Below are 20,014 nucleotides of genomic sequence, written 5' to 3' on the forward strand. Positions count from 1 at the left end.
TCACACATACTCCCTGGAGGGGCCCAAACTCCATCCAGGCTTGATACACGGTCCCTTTCAGTTTTGTTTAGGTTCTTATTGCCTGGAAACTGAGAAAATACTTCAGAATTTAGTTAGCCTCAGGAAATTAAAATCCCTGTGTGTCACAACAGGTCCAGATGTGGCCCCTGCGTGGGCTGACTTTCTCAGGGGGCCGCAGTGCAGAGCGAGGCCTCCGATTTGCCCACTGATGCTGGCAGTGACAGTCCTTATGCCAGTGACTGTACCCTCTTATATTCTTACAGGCCTACCTTAGAGGCAAAGGTTTGGTATAAATCAGCTACGGTTTAAATTTAGGAATAAGAGACTTTTTCATTTGTGTGGTATACTGTAACTTCTTAGAATATACACAGCATTTGACTTTTACTTAGTTTTATATCTCACTAAGTGCTTTGCTGCTGCCCACGAATAAGCAGTAGGTCACACATCTGATGGTAGACAACAGAACTCTTTCAAGATACTGTGATTTTTGCTTCTTATCAAAAAAGAAAATACACACACAGTCATACAGAAATAAGGCATAAAAAGATGCCTAAAACAAACCCTTTTCTTTTTTTTTTAAGAATACTTGCCTGGAGAATAAATAAAGAAAATGATAAAACTGTAGAAAGCAAATAAATAGAATCTTTATTAGTTATCAATTCTAGCCAAGCAAAGTTTGGATAGTATTCTAATGGCTTCAGGATTATTTTATCCAAAATAAGTTAGATATGCGAAGAAGTAGATGTTGAGATAGTAGGAGAAGACTTAGAATATAAACATAATCAGATTAATGAAGAAGCTGCTGAAAATTCTCCAGAGAAACAGGACCAAAAGGACGGACACACACACACACACACACACACACACACACACACACAAAGAGAGAGGAGAGAGAGAGATTTATCATGAGGAGCTGGCTCACACAATTATGGTGCCTGAGAAGTCCCTCGATCTGCCGTCTGCAAGCTGCAGATCCAGGGAAGCCAGTGGTGTCAAAGGCCTGAGAACAGGCGAGCCGACGGTGTAAACCCCAGTCCGAGGGCAGGATGTCACACCTGAAGCAGGCAGGCAGGAAGCAAGAGGGCCAAATTCCCCTTTTCTCCGCCTTCTGTTCTATGCAGGCCTTCAACGGACTGGACGATGTCCACCCACACTGGGGAGGCCATCTACTGAGTCTGACTCATCTGGAAACACTCTCACAGACACACCCAGAAATGTTTAATCTGCCCACCTGCAGACTACAATGGGTGCTTTAAGACCCACTTCACACGTCACCACCTCCGTGAGTGTATCCACAAACCTTCCCAGTAGGGTGTACACGGCCCTCTCTGCCCTGGGCCCCTTCGGCACCACGTGTTGAGCGCAAGTCACTGTGGACTGTGACCAGGGACATGTTGTGGGTCTCCTCCATCAGATCACGAGTCCCTCTGTGAGGCAGGGCCTGTTTCCCAGTCATCTTTGTGCTCAAGCCCCCCAGAGGGCCAGCACACAGCTGGAGCTCTGATGTGGGTTAAAGATAAACTTTATCACCAACAGCTGGTGGTGACCCTGCTCATTGTCCCACTGCTCCTCTTCCAATAACAGCTTCTCTGTCTTCCCACACTTTTGAAAGCCAAGGTTTGCCCAGATTGAGACGAACTTCCCTATCCTCTCACCTGTTAGCTTTCTTTCTTGATTTGACCAGGCAATTCATGCTCTAAAGACAATGGAGGCGCAGGAGGGAGGGTGAGGCTCCCACCATGCACACAGACGGCGCTAACACTCTAGAAAACCTTCCCACTGCACAGGATTCTAGAAGTCATTCCAGTAAAAGTCTTGTGGAATTCTTATCACAAATAATGTACTGTTATCCATAAAAGGTCACAATTTAAAATTTTTCCAATTCTCAGGAAAAACAAGAGTCTGACCAGAAATTCTCCCGTTTTTCCTTTTTTTTCACATTTCCTGTCTGTCTCCCCATCAGCACCCCTGACAACACAAGAGCAACATGCAGGCCGAGTGCGTTGTTCCTGGAAGTTGGCCCTACCTGGAGTCTTGTGTAAGGAATAATGCTTCACTCAGAACATGTACAAGAGGCCTGCTGGCCCGAATAATATTTATTACCTCTATAGGAAAGGATAGTTCTCAATTCTATTCTTTCACTTCCCTTTAATTAGTTCACATTTTCAAATCTTGTAATTTTAAGATCACCTCCATACTTCAGCATATCTTTCTTTTGGATTCCTAATGGTGTCTAATCGAGAGTGTGCTTTTAAAAATAAGTTTGGGGAGTATTTTTTTAAAATGAGGATACCCAAAGAACTGAAAGCAAGGACTTGAAGAGATATTTGGACACCCATGTTTAGCACAACAGCCAAAAGGTGGAAGCTGACGGACAAATGGATACTGACGGACAAATGGATAAACGAAATGTGGTCTATATAGACCATGGAATATTATTCAGTCTTAAAAAGGAAGGAAATTCTGACACTTGCAATAACATGGATGAGCCTTGAGGACACTATGCTAAGTAAAGTGAGCCAGTCACAAAAGGACAAATACTCTATGATCCCACTTGTATCAGGTCTTGAGCAGTCAAGTTCCTGGAGACAGAAAGTAGAAGTGGTTGCCAGGGGCTGGGAGTGAGGGGAATGGGCATTAGTGTTTAATGGGAATAGAGTTCAAGTTTTTCAAGATGAAAATAGTTCTGGGGATGGATGGAGGTGATGATTGCACAACAATGTGAATGTACTTAGTGCCACTAAACTGTACACTTTAAAGTGGTTAAAACATACTGTTTTCCACAGCAACACTACCTTTCATAACCACCAACAGGGTTCCAAATTCTGTTATATATTTTCCACCACACTTTTTGAAAAAGGGGAGCAGCAGGATGTTTGAGAACCAATTAAAGATCAAATAATAGACAACTGATTTAAATACCACAATACTAAGTGGTAAAAAGTTCTTTTAATGATGACTCAAAAGCATCCTTATATCTTGCAAAGTACTAAAAAATACTTCACAAACCCACCTGAACCTGTAAAACAAATTTTCTCAAATGACTGAAGAATCTCAGCACATTCTCTTATTTTTATGAAGTCAACAGGGGTACCGAGAGATAGGGACTGAGGTGACAGGACATGTGGCAGCTGCCAGACTAGCACCACAGGAAGCAGAACTCCCTGCCCAGTCATTGCACTGGGCAAACATGGATCAATCCAAGCAGAGAAATAAAGAAAGCCAAAAGCATCATTATTCTTGGAATATAACTGCATAGGTGAAATATTACAACAGAACAGAACCTGCATATCAGGTAGCAACTTTGGAACTTTTAAAAAGCAAAAGTAGACACAGGTCGTGTTTGGGACGAGTCCTCCCTGCTCTAATTCGCTCTGGCTCCAGGGCACCCCTGACATCCTGCTCCGAAAGAGAGGTGCCTGGGTAACCTTCCTGGCTCCTCCGGCTCCACCCGAGGACTCAAGAGAAACATTTCTGCCCCTGGTGGACCGTGAGGCCCAGGCAGCAGGGGCACCACCCCTGACCTGGCTGAGGCACTCTCGCCCACACGGTCTTCGGGCAGCTGTAACGCTTTGTGTTTGCAAGTGATCTGCACACTTATCCAGCGATCCTGTCCCCCAAAGGCGACTGGCCACTCAGACAGAAGGCACTGAAGTGGGCACCACTGAGTAGCACCAAAGCCACGGCGAGCTGTGGATGAGGAGGTGAAGCACTCGTTGCCTGAGGTTTCCTCCACTGTCCTCTGGACAGCTGCTGGCCTATCATAATCACCCCCAAGCAAGTCGCCAGAAAAACTGTAGAGAACAAGGCACAGCAGATCCAGGGAAAGAGGGGGAAACTGCTGATTAAATGCTGGGCTGAATCCACACAGACCCCAGATGACCTGCGAGCAGCCGGCCCCCCTTCCAAGCACCAAGCTTGCGAAGGTAACCAAGCACTGGCAAGCGGCCTTCGGCAGGAACCATCCCCAACACAATATTACAGGAAGTTCAAGAAGAAAGCCCACAAAGAAAACCCCCAGCAGATGGGGTCCCCTCTTGTGTTGTCACACAATTTACTAAGCGGACCCCTCTCCTCCTCTGCCCGTCCTCTTCAATCCTGCCAACACCTCCCTCTCCCGACACTCACTATGCTTCCAAAATGATTTTCCCGAGTTAAATGAACTTTACCTTATGCTCTATTGCAAAAGCTCTTAACCTTTCTGGAGGTCAAAATCTTACCGAGAATCCCATCAAAGCCCTGGCCTTCTCTGCAGGAACAGGCACAATTTCCAGGAATTCACATATGTCCTGGGTCCCATGGGGGTTAAAAGCCTCTGCCCAGTGGTTGCCTCCTTCCATTTCCTTCCTGCATTGAATCTGAGAAACACTGGGCAACCGACCTCCATCTGTAAGAATTATGTAACTCTAACAAATGTCAAGAATCCTTCAGGACTCCTTTTGAAGGGGTGGCCCACCAAACCCGCTGGTATTAAGGCTCGAAGGGGAGGCCATCTCACAGAGATTCAGGAGGCCCAGCCAGTCAGACACTCAGAAGCCTTGGAGGACGCCCTCCCAGATGACGACCCCTGTGCCTGGCACCTGCCCTCGCACGTGCACCAGTGTGACTTTGTGGGGATCACTGAGGCTCCGTCTGCTACAGCTGGCATCCGCTGCCACAGGCACATCCTCACAAGAGCCTGACCTTGGCGAGCACATTCACACGTGAGCGCCATTCACCCGGGTGACACCCGCCGGGGCGGACGGGCAGGAAGACAGATAGGCGCTGCCCCCACCCCACGGGCTGCAGGAGCCGTCTCACCCACACACACAGATTGAGCCCACGAAGCCACATTTTTGAGCTGCTGCTGAGAATCCCATAAAAAGCAATGCTATTTCTAACCTCCTGCACCATGGAAAAATACACACGCCACCAAGCAACCCAGGATCTCTGAAAGATTTATTTTTATACTCTCCCCCATGCCCCCCACCTTTACCTCCCCGACAAAATTTTTAGGTGGAAAATTTGCTAGCTTTTTAGCAGTTTAACGCTGTGCTAGGCACTGACTGATGAAGTTGCTGTGTTTCAGTTTAAAGCGAAACATAAAGGTGTTTCTCTAATACAACTCTGAATGTCTACTTAATAACAAAATAATATAGTCTAACAATAGAAGGACAGCGTCCAACACACAGGCAGAGAAAATTCCCAAGTTCCCAGGCCACAGGCAGAAACAGCAGAGGTAACGAGGTTCTCTTCCCAGCCTCTAAGTGGTGTCCTGCCTGCTGGCCTTCCTCTTTGCATTGCTGGGTTTTCCTAACTCAAACACAGCACATGGCATCCCTGATGCCCTTGCTGAGTTCCAATTTTTCTCAGTGCCACTCTTAACCTTAAAGTGGAAGAATGAGGGAAAAGCAGTGAGATGGGGCTCAGATCTGAATCCCCTGACGCTGCACAGACATGGGGTGGGCAGGAGGAAGGGAGGAGGAGGAGGAGAGAGAGGAAGCAGGAGGTGGAAGGGCCTGAATGAGGCCTAGAGAACCCAGAAACTCTATCACAAGCCAAGAGGGACCCTGGAACTAGTCTACCTGGGATCTGTCCCAGGACCCCTCCCACTGGAAACCTTGGTGTCACCTTGGTTTCAATGTGCTCACCTTGACTTCCTTGATGACAACCTGGAAGGCCAGAGAGGCACCAACCCACCACTGCCCAGCTTCTCACACAGCCAGTATGTCTTGGTTCAGCCTCTGAATGACCCCAACCTAACTGTGAGGCAGAGTTTAAATCCTCCTTCAAGTTAGGGAACTCCCAACACAAACCTTTCATGGTTTAATCGACTTTACTGGACACTGGCAAAAATACATTTGGAGAAAATAAGCATTCCTGTAGACAGTGTAGACAGCAGAGACCTACACTCAGAGGTTATGCTTCTCGCAACACTACTGATCCTCTGTGATGTACCTTGAAAGTTTAAATTTAACACAAAGACAGAAGTTCAGGTCAGGTTGCATCACCTGTATCTACGGTTATTTTTTGACTGCTAGAGCATCTCCCCACTGGGACCACAGGTCTCACAATGCGGGACTCCCACTTGGCTCCCTGGTCCTCACCATCCACTTCAGATCCCTTAAGGACATTGAAGGAAACCAAAAAAAGAGATGGGACTTTCCCCATTGAACCTTTCACATCTGTGCTGAGAGCCAACCGGGTCTAAGTCTCACAAAGAGGACAGGAAAAGGTGCAAAAAGCTCGAATTAATGGTTTGTTTACCTCCATCCCAGCCGCTTTGTGCTTGGCCAGGGCACAGGCACTCCACCCACCTGACTCCAGCAAGATGCCCCATGAAATTACTCAGCAAACCTCCTTAGTCCTGCAAGAGGACAGAAAGCTCCGCCCCTGCTCTCTTCCTCCGATCCAGCCAGCCATGGTCCTTGGGTAAGAGCTGGCATTTCGATGGAAAACAATAACTGACATTTCATCAAGCTCCTACTACGCACTGAATGCTAAGTTAGGCATCTTCACAACAATTCCACAAAACAATTACTATCCTACTTAAAGATGAGAAAACCTGAGACTCAGAGGAGGTTAGGACTTGCCAGAGTAACAAAGTGAGTAAAAGCACAGAATTCGGGCCAAAGGCCATGTTTCCAAATATACCTTACAGATATGATAAGGCAAAGAGGGACCTGTCTTCATATTTATCAAGGTCAAATTTTTGAAATACACTTAATAACAACCTAGACATGGGGACCCAACCCGATTTTAAAACCAAGTCCAAAAAAATCCACTGTACAGTAAGACAGGCACATTCTGCAGTTAACAAAAAGGCCAGAATTCCTTGGGCCTTCCCATCCCAGCAGACAGAGCAGAGTGGTAATGCCTCCAGTCTGTCCTATCAGCATGTAGGAATGTCTCCCGGTCCAGCTGTGAGCTTTAAGGGACAGAATTTTACAAGTAACGGAACAAATATAAATTCCAGGACAATCAGCTGTAAGAACCTATCTTAGAGGTGCGAAAGCTCTTACAACACCTCTGAACCCAAGTATGTACCTGGAAATGACCTGTACTGTACCAGGTGACATGCAGTTCTGCAGAAAGGAATCTGTTCTTAACCACTGTTATGTTCAGAAGGAGCAATGCACTTTACTTTTAATTTAAAATCCATATACAGTAATGTAGTCAAGAAAAAGTTTTCCATTACCAATTCTGAAAGTTGCTTAAAATAGCTGACAGAATGAGGTAACTCCATATACGGGAGAGAATAGGGTAGTTATGTAATTTGCAAGATTTCTACTTCTGTCAAAATTCTGCAAATCGAGCTGCATAGTCCTTAGGGGCAGAATCAGTGGTGTGTTCAGTTACCCAGTAGAATTCTACATGAAGACAGTTCTAGTTTGTGGTGGGCAAAGTCAAAGAGGACTACATCTGAGATGATGATGAGAAACCACGCTGTGTCCACACTCTCTCTGGCTCTGGTGTAGACAAGCTGCCACCTCCTGCTTCAAGCTGGTGGTGGGTATGCCAATTTATGGAAGAAAAATGGCGCACCTCAGCAATACCATGTCTGGGAAGGTAAGGGATTCTCAAACATCACACTGTCCTGTCAGGTAATGAAGAACCACGTGAACGAAAAGTGTTCCATCAGTCACTGACCACTGGCGAGGCATGCGGCCTGAGTGCCCCCCACAGAAGCTTACCACCGACGCTGTGAGACCCTACTGAATGGGCTCCACATTTGCATATCCCTGACTGTGAAATCCACTCAGGAAAGAACTACGTAGGAACTGCACCCAACAGTGACTCAGGGAGTCTGTTAAGTACAGCATGGTTCTGAGCACCTACAATTTCAGGAAGCTTCCAACCTGTGAAAAGTCCACATAAGTTCAAGGGTCTGTGTGCCTTAGTGAGGAAGCACATTAAATCCCTCGTGATTCTCCAACTGCCTCATCTATTTCCAACAACCACCATGAATAAAAAGGCTTGGGTAAGCTCTGAAAGCCTCCGGGGGATCTCCATCAATCATTTCCTCTGACAAAAGTCTCATTGAACTCCTCCTAGTTAGCAGGCACTGTTTCAAGCCCTGGAGGAAAAAACAAGTGGGAGGGAGGGACATTCTTGCCCTTATAAAGCTTACATTCTAGTAAGGAATATGGCATAAACAATGAGTCATGCCTGGCACATTAAAAATTTAGGGAAGGGACTTCCCTGGTGGTGCAGTGGTTAAGAACCCCTCTGCCAATGCAGGGGACATGGGTTCGAGCCCTGGCCTGGGAAGATCCCACATGCCCTGTAGCAATTAAGTCCGTATGCCACAGCTACTGAGCCTGCGCTCTAGAGCCCGCAAGCCACAGCTACTGAGCCCGCGTGCCGCAACTACTGAAGCCCGCGCACCTAGAGCCCGTGCTCCGCAACAAGATAAGCCACCGCAATGAGAAGTCAGCACACCACAACAAGAAGTAGCCCCCACTCTCCACAACTAGAGAAAGCCGCGCACAGCAACAAAGACCCAACACAGCCAAAAATAATAAAGAAAATAAATAAATTTTTTAAAAATTTAGGGGAAAAGAACCTTATGTTGTATAGAATGTTTTTACTTTGCTGAAGACTCTCATATATTTCTTCATTTGATGTTCTCCACAGCCTGGCAATTAGGCAGGACAGGAATCACTAAAATACTTAAGAGTTGACAAAATAGAAGCAAAGAGAGGTGAAGAGACATGCTAAAGGGTAAAGCTGGGCAGGTAAGCTGAGGCAGGTAGGATGCTCCTGGTACCACCCCCCGCCAGGCACCTTCACTAACTGTCCCCAACTGGGGCTGGCTCTGAATTGGGCTTTGGGTCTGAGGATGCGCAGAGGTGACCAAAACATGTGTGTCATCTAAGCTTCTACTTCCAGATACCCTGAAATTTATACCCCAGGCCACTTACTCCCCACCCTTCAAGAAGAAACACACAGGAACACAAACACAGCAAATTAGGAGGTCAACGCTCCCCTACAGTACAGATCACGTGTGCTACCAACACACAGAGAGGAAAACCTGCTCACTTGCTGTTACAACAGCCAGGAGAGAGAGAAGCTGACATCCGTTCAGTGTGCACTACATGCCAGGTGCTGTATGAAGCATGGTGGCTCATCACGTCCCACGGCAATCCCGTGATTATTCCCATTTTATGAAGTTGGAAACCAAGCAGAACAAAAAATTTAGAATGAGAAAGAAAGAATCCCGTTTCTCACCAATCTTAAATGTTTTTAAACATCTGGGTATTAAATGCTCAGGCTCAGCAATAAATAGAAATTGAATAGTAAGATTATTTTCCTTCAGATATTCTAGTAAATCTAGAAATATGTATTTTATATACATTCACAGCCCACTATGAATACACTTGGGTATTAAACAAAAAAGAAAAGTCACATTTAATCTGATATCATGCAACTTTCCTCCAATCAGAAAAAGTTACATTGGGAAGATAGTTTTTGCACCTTGGAGTTGGGACCCCTTTCTTGAGAGGGACACAATCTCAGAACAGTCAGTGCTGTGACAAGCTCTGCTTCACAAACATTATCAAAGAGAAGAGTCTCAAGCTCTACTCACCTTTTAAGCTGTTATGAAAACTGATGCGAGTTCCTGAAAACGGTCCAATCAGGAGACGGCACTTTGATGTTACAGATATAGAGCTTGAACCGCTGAAAGGAAAAATAAAGAATTCCAGTGAACCATTTCTTGGTTTCTTTAAGTGTACCATCCCCTTCTCCAAGTTCTGAAAAATACTTGAGGACTTTCACAATAAAAGGCACAGATACCAAAATGAATAAAATAAGCATCATATAATAAACAGAAGAGAGAAGACCCCCAGCACACAATCTGGGTACGGGGTATGACTGAACTGGGGATAAATTCTCCAGCAGCCACAGGGCCACAGGTTCTCAGCTTCCAATCAAAGGACACACATTTGTTCCTTCAAAGTCACACGCTTTTTCTTCAACGAAGGGTCATGAACATGTAATTGACAATGTCTTTATTGGATTAGGGATTTTTTAAATTATAGACATCCTAAATATGGCTGTCTTAAGAACCCAAAGTATCTTGTCGACCACATGGATCCACCGATCCTTAACTATAAAGGGAGGCAGGCCCAGCAGCACTTTTTCCTCCCCTGAAACACATGTTTAATTTTGTGGGAGCAACAGTGACCCCTGCTTAGTGAAGACCTAGCTAAGGTGACAACTTCCGTGATTGTGTCTGCTAGGCTATCTTAACCCCTGCCCTCCACCCTGTTGGCAGGACGTCCTCCCGACTCTGTTTGGTTCCAGTTCACACAACCTGTCACCAGCATCCTCCTCTCAGCCTGATGAGTACACTGTCCTTCTCGCCACTCCAGGTCATGTCAGGTGACCGCCTCATGCCTGACAAAGCAGTTCCAGGTAAACTCAGTTGGCTCTGCCTCAGATGGCACAAGCACCTCTCAGCATCCAGCTGGCCAATGTGCAGGATTACACTCTGGTCCAAGGGTGAATAAGCCACCATCTGTCTAGTTTGTGTGCTGCAATGTACTCTCCAGGAGACTTGCCCCCCCGAAGCATGTTCCTGCCATATGTCACTCCTGAGTGATCAGCCAATGCTAAGACATTCAGATAAAAAATGACTGCGTCTAGCCAGAGGACCCCTGTGAAATTCCTGTGGACATCCACCCCAAACATATGAGCCAGACACCCCACTGTTTTTATATAACTCCTTCCTACCAAAGTGGTGAACCTACAGACATTACTTTGTCCTCCTGACTTTTACCTATACTGAGAGAAGAAAACAACCCACTTCTGACTTTCCGGATGATAGTTTTATTATTCAACTGGGACTACTCTCATCAGTCTTCCTGAGATTCAAATGCTGATTTTGAGGGAACAGAAGTCAGTGGAATAACCAGAAATGTATGTAGTCGATAGAATTCTAAGGTGACCCCCAGTGGGGCCACACCTTTGCATAATTCCCTCCTGTTGAGTGCAGGCAGAACCAAAAGAACATGACAAAAGTAAAGGGATGAACCAAAAGAACATGACAAAAGTAATGGGATGCCATCCCCTTGATCAGGTTACGCTATGTAAGACTCCACGTCAGCCTACTAGAAAGTGAGGGACTCCCTTTCTGGCTTTAAAGAAGTGAGCGACCATGTCTGAAGGGCCTGGAGGCCACATGGCAAGGAAGTGCAAGGGCCTCTAGGAGCCAAGAACAGTCCCCAGCTGACAGCAGCAAGGAAATAGGGACATCAGACCTACAGCTACAAGGAACTGAATTCTACCCACTTAAATGAGCTTAGAAGTGGATTCTTACCACACTCACACCTCCAGAAGAGAACACAACCGGGCTGAGAGTTTGTCTGCAGCCTTCTGAAATCCTGAGCAGAGAACCAACTAAGCCATTCCCGCACTCCCAACCCATGGAAACTGTTAAGATAATATGTGAGTATTGGTTTAAGCTGTTAAGTTTTTGGTCATTTGTTTTGCAGCAATGGCAAATAAATTTAATTTGGCAATTAATTAAATATAGGAGTATATAAAACACATATGTATATATTAAATGCACACATAACTAACACATCAAAACAGCCCTCCCTACCTGCCTCATCCATCCATAAGCAAAAACTCATTTCTCCTACTTGACTATGAGCTCTCTGTGGGCAAGAACCAACATCACCATGACCCTGGCATCACCAAGACTGTGAAGAGTATGTGGCACGTGGGATGCCCTTAATATATTTTTTTAAATAAGCCAAATTAAAAGAGTTATGGGGCTTCCCTGGTGGCGCAGTGGTTGAGAGTCCGCCTGCTGATGCAGGGGACACGGGTTCGTGCCCCGGTCTGGAAAGATCCCACATGCCGCGGAGCGGCTGGGCCCGTGAGCCATGGCCGCTGAGCCTGCGCGTCCGGAGCCTGTGCTCCGCAACGGGAGAGGCCACAGCAGTGAGAGGCCCGCGTACCGCAAAAAAAAAAAAAAAAAAAAAAGAGTTATGATTTGTCAATCTCTCATTACTGCAATAAGGCCAAAACAATAGAATTTGTGCAATCCTTCAAAGCAGAGCTCAGAGCCACAAAATTAATGTCAAAATAGGTGGAAGATACTAAGCCTCGTATTCTACCCCCAAATGATGAATGGACAATTTCTCCGGGACTGGTTATGTCATTTTACCTGTGAACCTGAGTCACTGCTTAGAAATTTCGCTCTGCAGTTGCCACGTCAGCCAAATACCCTTGCCCCTTCTTGGGCATTTAGCTGTCAGCTGAAGGTTAAAAACAAAAAAATTCCCTAAGAAAATTTCCGAAGTAAAAATGTGTGAATCACTCTTTTTTAAAAAATAAATTTATTTTTATTTATTTATTTTTGGCTACATTGGTTTTCGTTGCTGCGCGCTGGCTTTCTCTAGTTGCGGCGAGCGGGGGCTGCTCCTCGTTGCGGTGCGCGGGCTTTTCTCACTGCGGTGGCTTCTCTTGTTGCAGAGCACGGGCTTCAGTAGTTGTGGAGCGTGGGTTTCAGCAGTTGTGGCGTACGGGCTTCAGCAGTTGTGGCTTGCGGGGTCTTGAGTGCAGGCTCAGTAGTTGTGGCGCACGGGCTTAGTTGCGCCGCGGCATGTGGGATCTTCCCGGACCAGGGCCTGAACCCGTATCCCCTGCAATGGCAGGCGGATTCTTAACCTCTGCGCCCCCAGGGAAGCCCATGTGAATCACTCTTAATTTTCCATTTGTATTGATAATTCATTCCCAACCACAACGGAAAAACCTGTGTAGGTCAAATCCCCTGACTCTAATTCTGAAACAAAATGCTAACGTCAACTTCATGACAACCTATTTCAAAGGTTCTTTAAGATTTTTTATTTTTAAACTGCTGATTTGTAATTCTTTTAAGCAAGATTTTATTTAAGCTCTGCTTAAAATAAAAGTTGAATGCATAAATCATCCAGTTTCTGCTATCCTCGAGAGATAAATTATTGGTTTTTTAATTACAAAGAATATTGCAACTCAAGTTGTGTCTATTTTAGATGTCAAAAGAACTAGTATAATAAAAGAGAGATTTTAAAATATTCAAATCAGTTAAATTACTGAAGGGAGTACAAAATAAAAACTCCATTCATTACAGAAGCACATCATACTCTCTTAAAATCTATATTCAAGATCTTATTATAAAAAAGAAATCTTATTATATATTCCTACTCCCTCATAAATCACTCAATAAACCTGAACATTATCTCCAACGTTTACCCCTTGGTGCTCAGCCTCTCAGGCAGCAGAATGCTCACACTCAAGCCAAGAAAAACTAAAAACACCAGTTCCATGACATATGAGGCAGAGAATTTCAATAAACTCACCACTTCTCGGCATAATTTTAACTCTCTTGGGCCCATCTCTATGTGTGAAAATAGCCAATGACCCACAGCAGGGAACAGGAGGGGTCACTGAGCAACCCCTCCCCAGGCAGAGGAAGAAACAGGCCCAGAGGACAGAACCCACCCAGTTCCCTCCACACTCATCTCTAGTTAAGTGCAGGCCTTTTCCATCATCTCACAAAGCACAGCTCCACACAAAGCCCAATGCTTCAGGGAAAGAAAACTGCGCAAGAATATTACGCCCACACCCAGGAAACTAAGCCTTTGCGAGAGTGGTTCACTCAAGAGAATTAGTAAGCACAGGCGCTCATACAAGGAGCTGGCGGCGGTCCTCCTGTACCATGCCCCGTGCTCCGATCACCTGCATGTGGTCCTGCGGGGCTGAGGATATCACCAGCCCCAAACCGCCTCCTGAAAGCCACCTCCTGACCCGTTTCCAGCAGTCAGTGGCTACAGCTGGGGAGCCGGTAAGAAGCAGGGCGAGAAGCGGCGGGGCGCTGGTATCCCTGCTGAGGAGCACGCGGACAGAGCCCCTCGCACGGGAGGGGCCCACACGAGGGGCAGAAGGCTGAACTCACGGGGAAAGTGAGGCACGATCCTTCTTAACCCTCACAACCTCCTCGCTTTCTCTAAGGTAACAGAATACTGAGGTTGGGAGAGAAGCCCGGCCGCGGATCCTGGGCCCCAGGACGAGGGGCCCCTGAGAACATGACGTCCCCGGGGACAAGGGCAGGGTCTCCGCCATGGGCGGCCGGTCTGTGGGACGGGGACTAGCACGAAGCCGTAGGTGTGGACTTCAGTTACGGAGAGATGAGGGAAACAGAAGGCCTCTCCTACCTAAACTGTCGCGGAAGGCAGAGGCGGCCAGTGGCACGGCCCGAACGGACGCAGGACCAGGCGCAGGCCGCATCCGGTCCTCTGACCACGCAAGGGTCGTTTTCTCCCTGGGGCCAAGCTGTTCCAGAGCAAATGGACCGAGGTGGTGCCGGCCTCCTGGGAGCCAAGCCGAGCCCAGGGCAGCCCCTGCACAGGCCGGGCCCACAGCCGGAGCTGCCTCCAGAGAAATGTCGGGCCTTCTCAGAGCAAACAGCCGGTCACCTGAGGCGAAACTGCACAGGATGGTGTCCTGTCTCCGTTCCGCTCCGGACCGACTGCCTTGAGCTGTTCAGAAGCTCCATCGCCCAACCTTACACAGGCCAGAACCACCCGTTAGGGAACCAGGCCATGGCCACCAGGGAAACGCTGCACTGCGAAGCCACACCATGGCCGACATGGCAGCCGTGCGGCGCTTCTGAGGCGTGCGCAAGCACGCAAGCACACGCACGCCCCCAGGGGAGCGCGCACACGGGGGCGCGCACGCATTTGCGCACACGCAGCAGGGTCTTAAAAGCCCTTAGGGCGGAGCCTTCCAGATCCCAAAAGCCATACGTAAACGTTCCGAAGCCAGAAGAACAAAAGTTTTCAGCAAAGCCAGAAAGAGCACCTTAAGGAAACATCAAAAAAGATGCTGGTTTCCTTTAAGTGATGTTCTGGTCCAAGGGGGTTAGCTTCCTGCTTACAACTGACCCTTGAACAACAGGGGTTTGAGCGGCAGGTCCCCTCAAATGCGGGGTTTTTTTCCAGCTTCCTCTTTACAGATCTTTAAGGTCACTAAGTGTGGGGGAAAATCTGTGTTGGAGTAGAGGTCACAGCGTGAGGAATCAAAAGGAGGAGGGTCCGAGTCCTGATTCCACTCAAACTGTTCATCTTCCTGCCCTTGGGCCGTTACCCGTCCATCCCTTTGTTTCGGGGGTAGTTCGCGGGTTGGCGCCCCAACCCCAGAAGCTTGATTTCCAAACTCAAGGGAAGAAGAAAGGCAAAGCCCGACGCCTCCACAAAAGATCACCAAGCACTTGAACGAAAGTGTGACGAGGACCGCAGGACGTCAAGGTCCTTCTCTGATCTGGAGCCGTGCTGTCTGGTGTCCGGGCCTCCTGGAAGGACCTCTCGTCCAGCTGTCCTCTGTACAAGAGGCCTTGCACACATCCAAATGCAGATGCTGTGGACCACGTGGGTGGGCCAGAGTCCTGACCCCCAAAGGCTGGGTGGGGTTGGGGCCACAGCAGGCTCAACCCAGGCTGGGGAAGCAGCGGCATTTTGAAGACCTCTTATGTCCCAAACTTCCTGCAACGTGCTCTCAGAAAATAAGGAAAACCTAGGTTGTCATTCCCCTGATAACCCAAAATGTAACGGGAAGCAGGACAGACACAAGCAAGCCTGTGCTGTCATAATAAAATGTCAAGACCGGTTTTCATAAGCCAGAGATAAAAACTGTCCTCCACTTTTTACCGACCTCTGTTAATAGTTAACATCCAAAACAAACCCAGTTCTTGGTAGAGAGCTGTTCCTATGAGCCAGGTCCCTGGTCCTGGGAGGGAGCGGATGCTCAACACCAGGAAGAGACGGGAGGCGGGAAGCAGCAAACCGAGCGCGTCCAAACCCACCCGAACCCCTGGACCAGCATCAGGCAGGCAGGTGCACGAGTGCCAGATGCGACTCAGCCTCACTCCCACCCCCGGGCACCTGGGGGTGGAGGTGGCCAGACTGTGGAGGCGCCCGTGCAGGCGGGGTGAGCGGGCGCATCCCCGCAAGGCTGGAAGGAGGCCAGAGGTTGACGGGGGGTCTTGGGACGAGGTTCCAGAACAAGGACAGGTGCTGATCAGACTGAACGCAGACGAAGGTACCGGAGATGAAGTCGGAGAGGCCGTGGGCCCGGGGCTCGTATGCAGTCGTAGGGACTGGCTTTGACTGGAGAGGAAGGAGGAGCCATCATTCCACAAGGGCTTCCACACCTCAACAACCGGGCCCTGGGCCAGATGGCTGAGGCCACGGGAAGAGGCAAAATCAGGCTCTTCCACCCTTAGTGGCGGCTACGGTCTCTATTCAGTGGACTGAGTAGTGGGGGCCTGGGAGCCAGCATCCTGTTGGCTCCTCTCCACCCTTTACTCATACAGATGCTGAGCCTTCACCGCAACCAGAGATACAGGAGGTCCTAAAGGTGTCCAAACCAGCATGAAGCAAATTAAGTTCAAGATCATTTTAGTCTTGACTATACCTAACTGAATTCTAAATATTTAAGTCTATCAACGGTAGTTATGCTAGTTCTATATTAACTACAAAGGTTTGAAAATCATAACATCCTATTTCCCAACATTTCTGAACAGCAAAAAAATGTTTACTGTTCACTGCTATCTAGATACGAATTTGTCATTTTGGTAAATTGAGCCAATAATAAACATCTATGCTTGGTCTTTCTCCTTCATTAAACTACATAGACTATATCTTGTAATACTTCCTCCATAACCCCTCCATAATATTAGTCACGTTGTACTTTCATTTTTAATGCAATATATGTGTGCATGTATATGCATACACACCTATATACACATGCATAATATATAAATACACATGCATATATATGTGATAGTAAATATTTATATATACTTATCACATGTATAGCTTAAAAGTTTCTGAAACTACTCAGCCTTACTATGTGACCTACATTCCACCTTCCACTGCAAGTCACTTTTTTGAATTGCTGGTTGTGAACTAATGAGTTCATGACCTGCCAATTAGTTGGGAGGTAGTTCTCAAACCCTGGTTGGGCACTTAAATAACTAAGGCACTTAATTAATGACTATTAATGAATTAATAACCCCATGTTCATCACAACATCAGCTGTCCCCTCCTGTCCCCCCTACCCTCCCAACCCACAGAGAAGAGCAAACTCAAGTCTACCAGGAAAACTTTACGGTATCCTGAAGAACCATCCCTCACAGCACAGCCCTGCAGACTAACCAGAAAGCAAAAAGGAGCCAAACAGAAGTCATCCATCTGCATAATCTGTGCATAAGCTCTTCACATAAAGTCTGGGATCCAGTATCCTGAAATAACTTAATGAAAACACATTCTACTGCTAAAGGATCTTTGCCTTTGGCTTTCAATGCTTCGATAAACTTGTAAATGGTCATTAAAATAGGCCCAGCATGGGCACTACTTTGTACCCTAGAACAGGACAGATTCACACTCAGTTGGTCTGCAGTGAGCCCCAAGAGTCTGTATTTCTTACAAGCTCCCAGGGGTCCCACTGCGGTGACCCAGTAACAAAGCACTAGACAGCCCTGGTTGTTGTCAGGTCAAGATCCCCCCTTAGCCCCCTAATAATATGTGTTCATTGCACAGCGGACCCCTCAGCAGAGAGCACCTGCTTGAAGGCAGGTATTCAGGTGACACCCACAGCATGTTCATGTTGGCTTCAGGTGACGGGAGCACCACTGACGGTGATGGAAGGGCCACCTGGCCAGAGTGGAGGTCAGCACCCAGGTGAGGGAGTGAAAGAGTGCAGGGCCAGGCCCAGTGTAGAAACCTATAAACCGCCCAAGAATGAAAAGAGACATCTGTTTGTAAGTAACTCAGACACAACAACTCAGATACACTACACGTGAGCCACGTTCCATCAGATGGGCTCGCGAGAGCTGCAGCAGCTGGAAAACGTATGCTGATGATGAAACCATTGTTCAAAGAAACGTCCATCTACCCCATTTTATGTGAAAGAAATACAGATGCTCCCAATACTCCCATGTTAATCAATCATTTTAATTGAAAATAGATACATGGTTCTACTACCTCATTAGAGGTCAAGTTCGTTAGAGGTCAACGTCTGGTGGTAAAGACTGGTTGGTCATCAGCCAATTGCTTATATTCCATTAGGTCACAGTTTTTTCTTAAAAAATTACCACACTCCTCTTCATTTTAGACTATTCTTAGAAAATATTTCCCAACATTTTCTCCATGAGATCATCAAAAAATAACTATTGAAGTTGAAATTCTACCCACTTGGAAGCAACTATTAACCAACTAGAGCCTGGACATACTGTTCTACATGCTACTGAATTAATAAGGATAAAAATAAAATTCCAGAAAACCTACACAATTCAGCCTTCTCTTATTTGAGGCCATGGAGTCTTTCATCGTTCTTGCGGGTTTCATTAAACTAAGCACAGGACACTGTAAACTGATTTGCTAGTTTCCATACTTGCTGCCAAATTTCCACTTCTGCAAAACCGATTTCAACCAGAAAAAAAAGTAAAGCTAATCTTCTAGTTCTTCACATGGTCCAATTTATTCAGAATGTGGGGTAAAAAGTTGGAAGAAAGGAAATCAATCGTTGGCAAATAATGCAAATGTTAATTTATTACCTTTATTATTTTAATCACTACATTGTCTCAGATCATTTCCTCCTCTGAGTTCTGGAAAGCTTTAAAAACATGAACACTGCCAAACAATGACCTTGTTATAAGCCAAAGTTCAGTTATTTTAAGGAATTTACTACCTTTTAGCTGAAGGAGTTCTCCTGAAAATCCTTCCAAACCACTAACTTTGTTAAGAATTTATACAGGTTTACAATATAATACTGCATAGCTTCTAAACGTTTTAGAGTTTTACTCTGTGCATTACTTTAGCCTTTAACAAAGCAGTACAAGCTAAGATTAATGACATAGGTGAGGGGAGGGGAGATAGGGAAAGCAGGAAGTGACTTTAGCACAGCAACGCTAGTTACAGAGAATCAAGCCAAGGGCAGGATGCGATGTGTGCGGGATGCTTCAGCTGCGAAGTACCAGAAGGAAGAGTAGTTTTGAAAGCATAACATTTTGCATCCACTGACTTATCAAAAATCTCCCTTCCTCAGCGTCTTCAACGGTAAACTCAGATAAGCACCAAGTTTTCAGATCCTCAGATGAAATTAAATCCACTTAGCCAGAACCCAAACAGCTGAGAAATTCAAATAATTGGAATTTTTGTGAGAAGGAAAATCATTACAACCACAAGACCTTAACACACAAAACGACTGGCCAACTTCCCAGTTACAGTGGCTGCCAGGACCAGGAGGGAGAGGGGAGAGGAAGGGAGGGCCAAGCCAAGAGCAGAAAGCCACAGGAAAGGGACCAGATGCCCCCATTTGGAGAAAACTGAGGCATAGGGAGAGGAACAGACTGAGGGGAAAGGCCAGGAGTCAGCCCTGTCTGCACCCATCCCCAGAGGCACAAAGTATTCTGCCACTGACGAAGATCACAGAAATCATCGTGACGCTGGGGGCTCAGCTTGAAAAGCACGAGAATAAAAAGTCTGGTGAAAGAATGCCCTGGTCTGCACGAGACTTAAACGCAAACTCAGAAAGGACAGTTAGTTTACATCCATTAATCCCATACTTCGCCACCTCCCTCTTCCCTTTGACATCCATAAATTTGTTACAATCTGCCATACATAAAATAGGTAAGCAACAAGGATTTACTGTATTAGCACAGGGAATTGTAGCCACCGTCTTGTAATAACCTATAATGGAATATAACCTACAAAAACACCACAAAAACAAAACCGAAGTACTGTGCTGTACATCTGAAACTAACACAATATTGTAAGTCACCTATACTTTAATGAAAAAACACAAAACAAAAAACCGACAGTTAGTGACTCACAATCCAAAGCAAGCCACTACCTGGGCCCCAGCACTGCCGCTGGACGCTGCTGCTCGCACAGGGGTGGCCCCAACCTCCCGAGAGCTGACAGACAACGAGGATGAACGGGGACGAGGCTGAGGGGCACCC

The 20,014-nt window shown here is 46.6% G+C and overlaps 1 protein-coding gene across 1 annotated transcript in view; it reads right to left on the minus strand.

The window, feature by feature from the left end:
* The window catches only part of LDLRAD4 (low density lipoprotein receptor class A domain containing 4), a 311,621-nt gene that overhangs the window by 257,827 nt on the left and 33,780 nt on the right, over nt 1-20,014 (minus strand). Inside the window, 1 exon segment of the mRNA XM_027088398.1 lies at nt 9,590-9,681. The gene's annotated coding sequence lies outside the window, so the exon portion shown is untranslated.

The sequence above is a fragment of the Aethalodelphis obliquidens genome, unplaced genomic scaffold (assembly GCF_003676395.1).
Source record: "Aethalodelphis obliquidens isolate GAN/ISIS:26980383/991018 unplaced genomic scaffold, ASM367639v1 scaffold63, whole genome shotgun sequence".
Taxonomy (NCBI): Eukaryota; Metazoa; Chordata; class Mammalia; order Artiodactyla; family Delphinidae; genus Aethalodelphis; species Aethalodelphis obliquidens.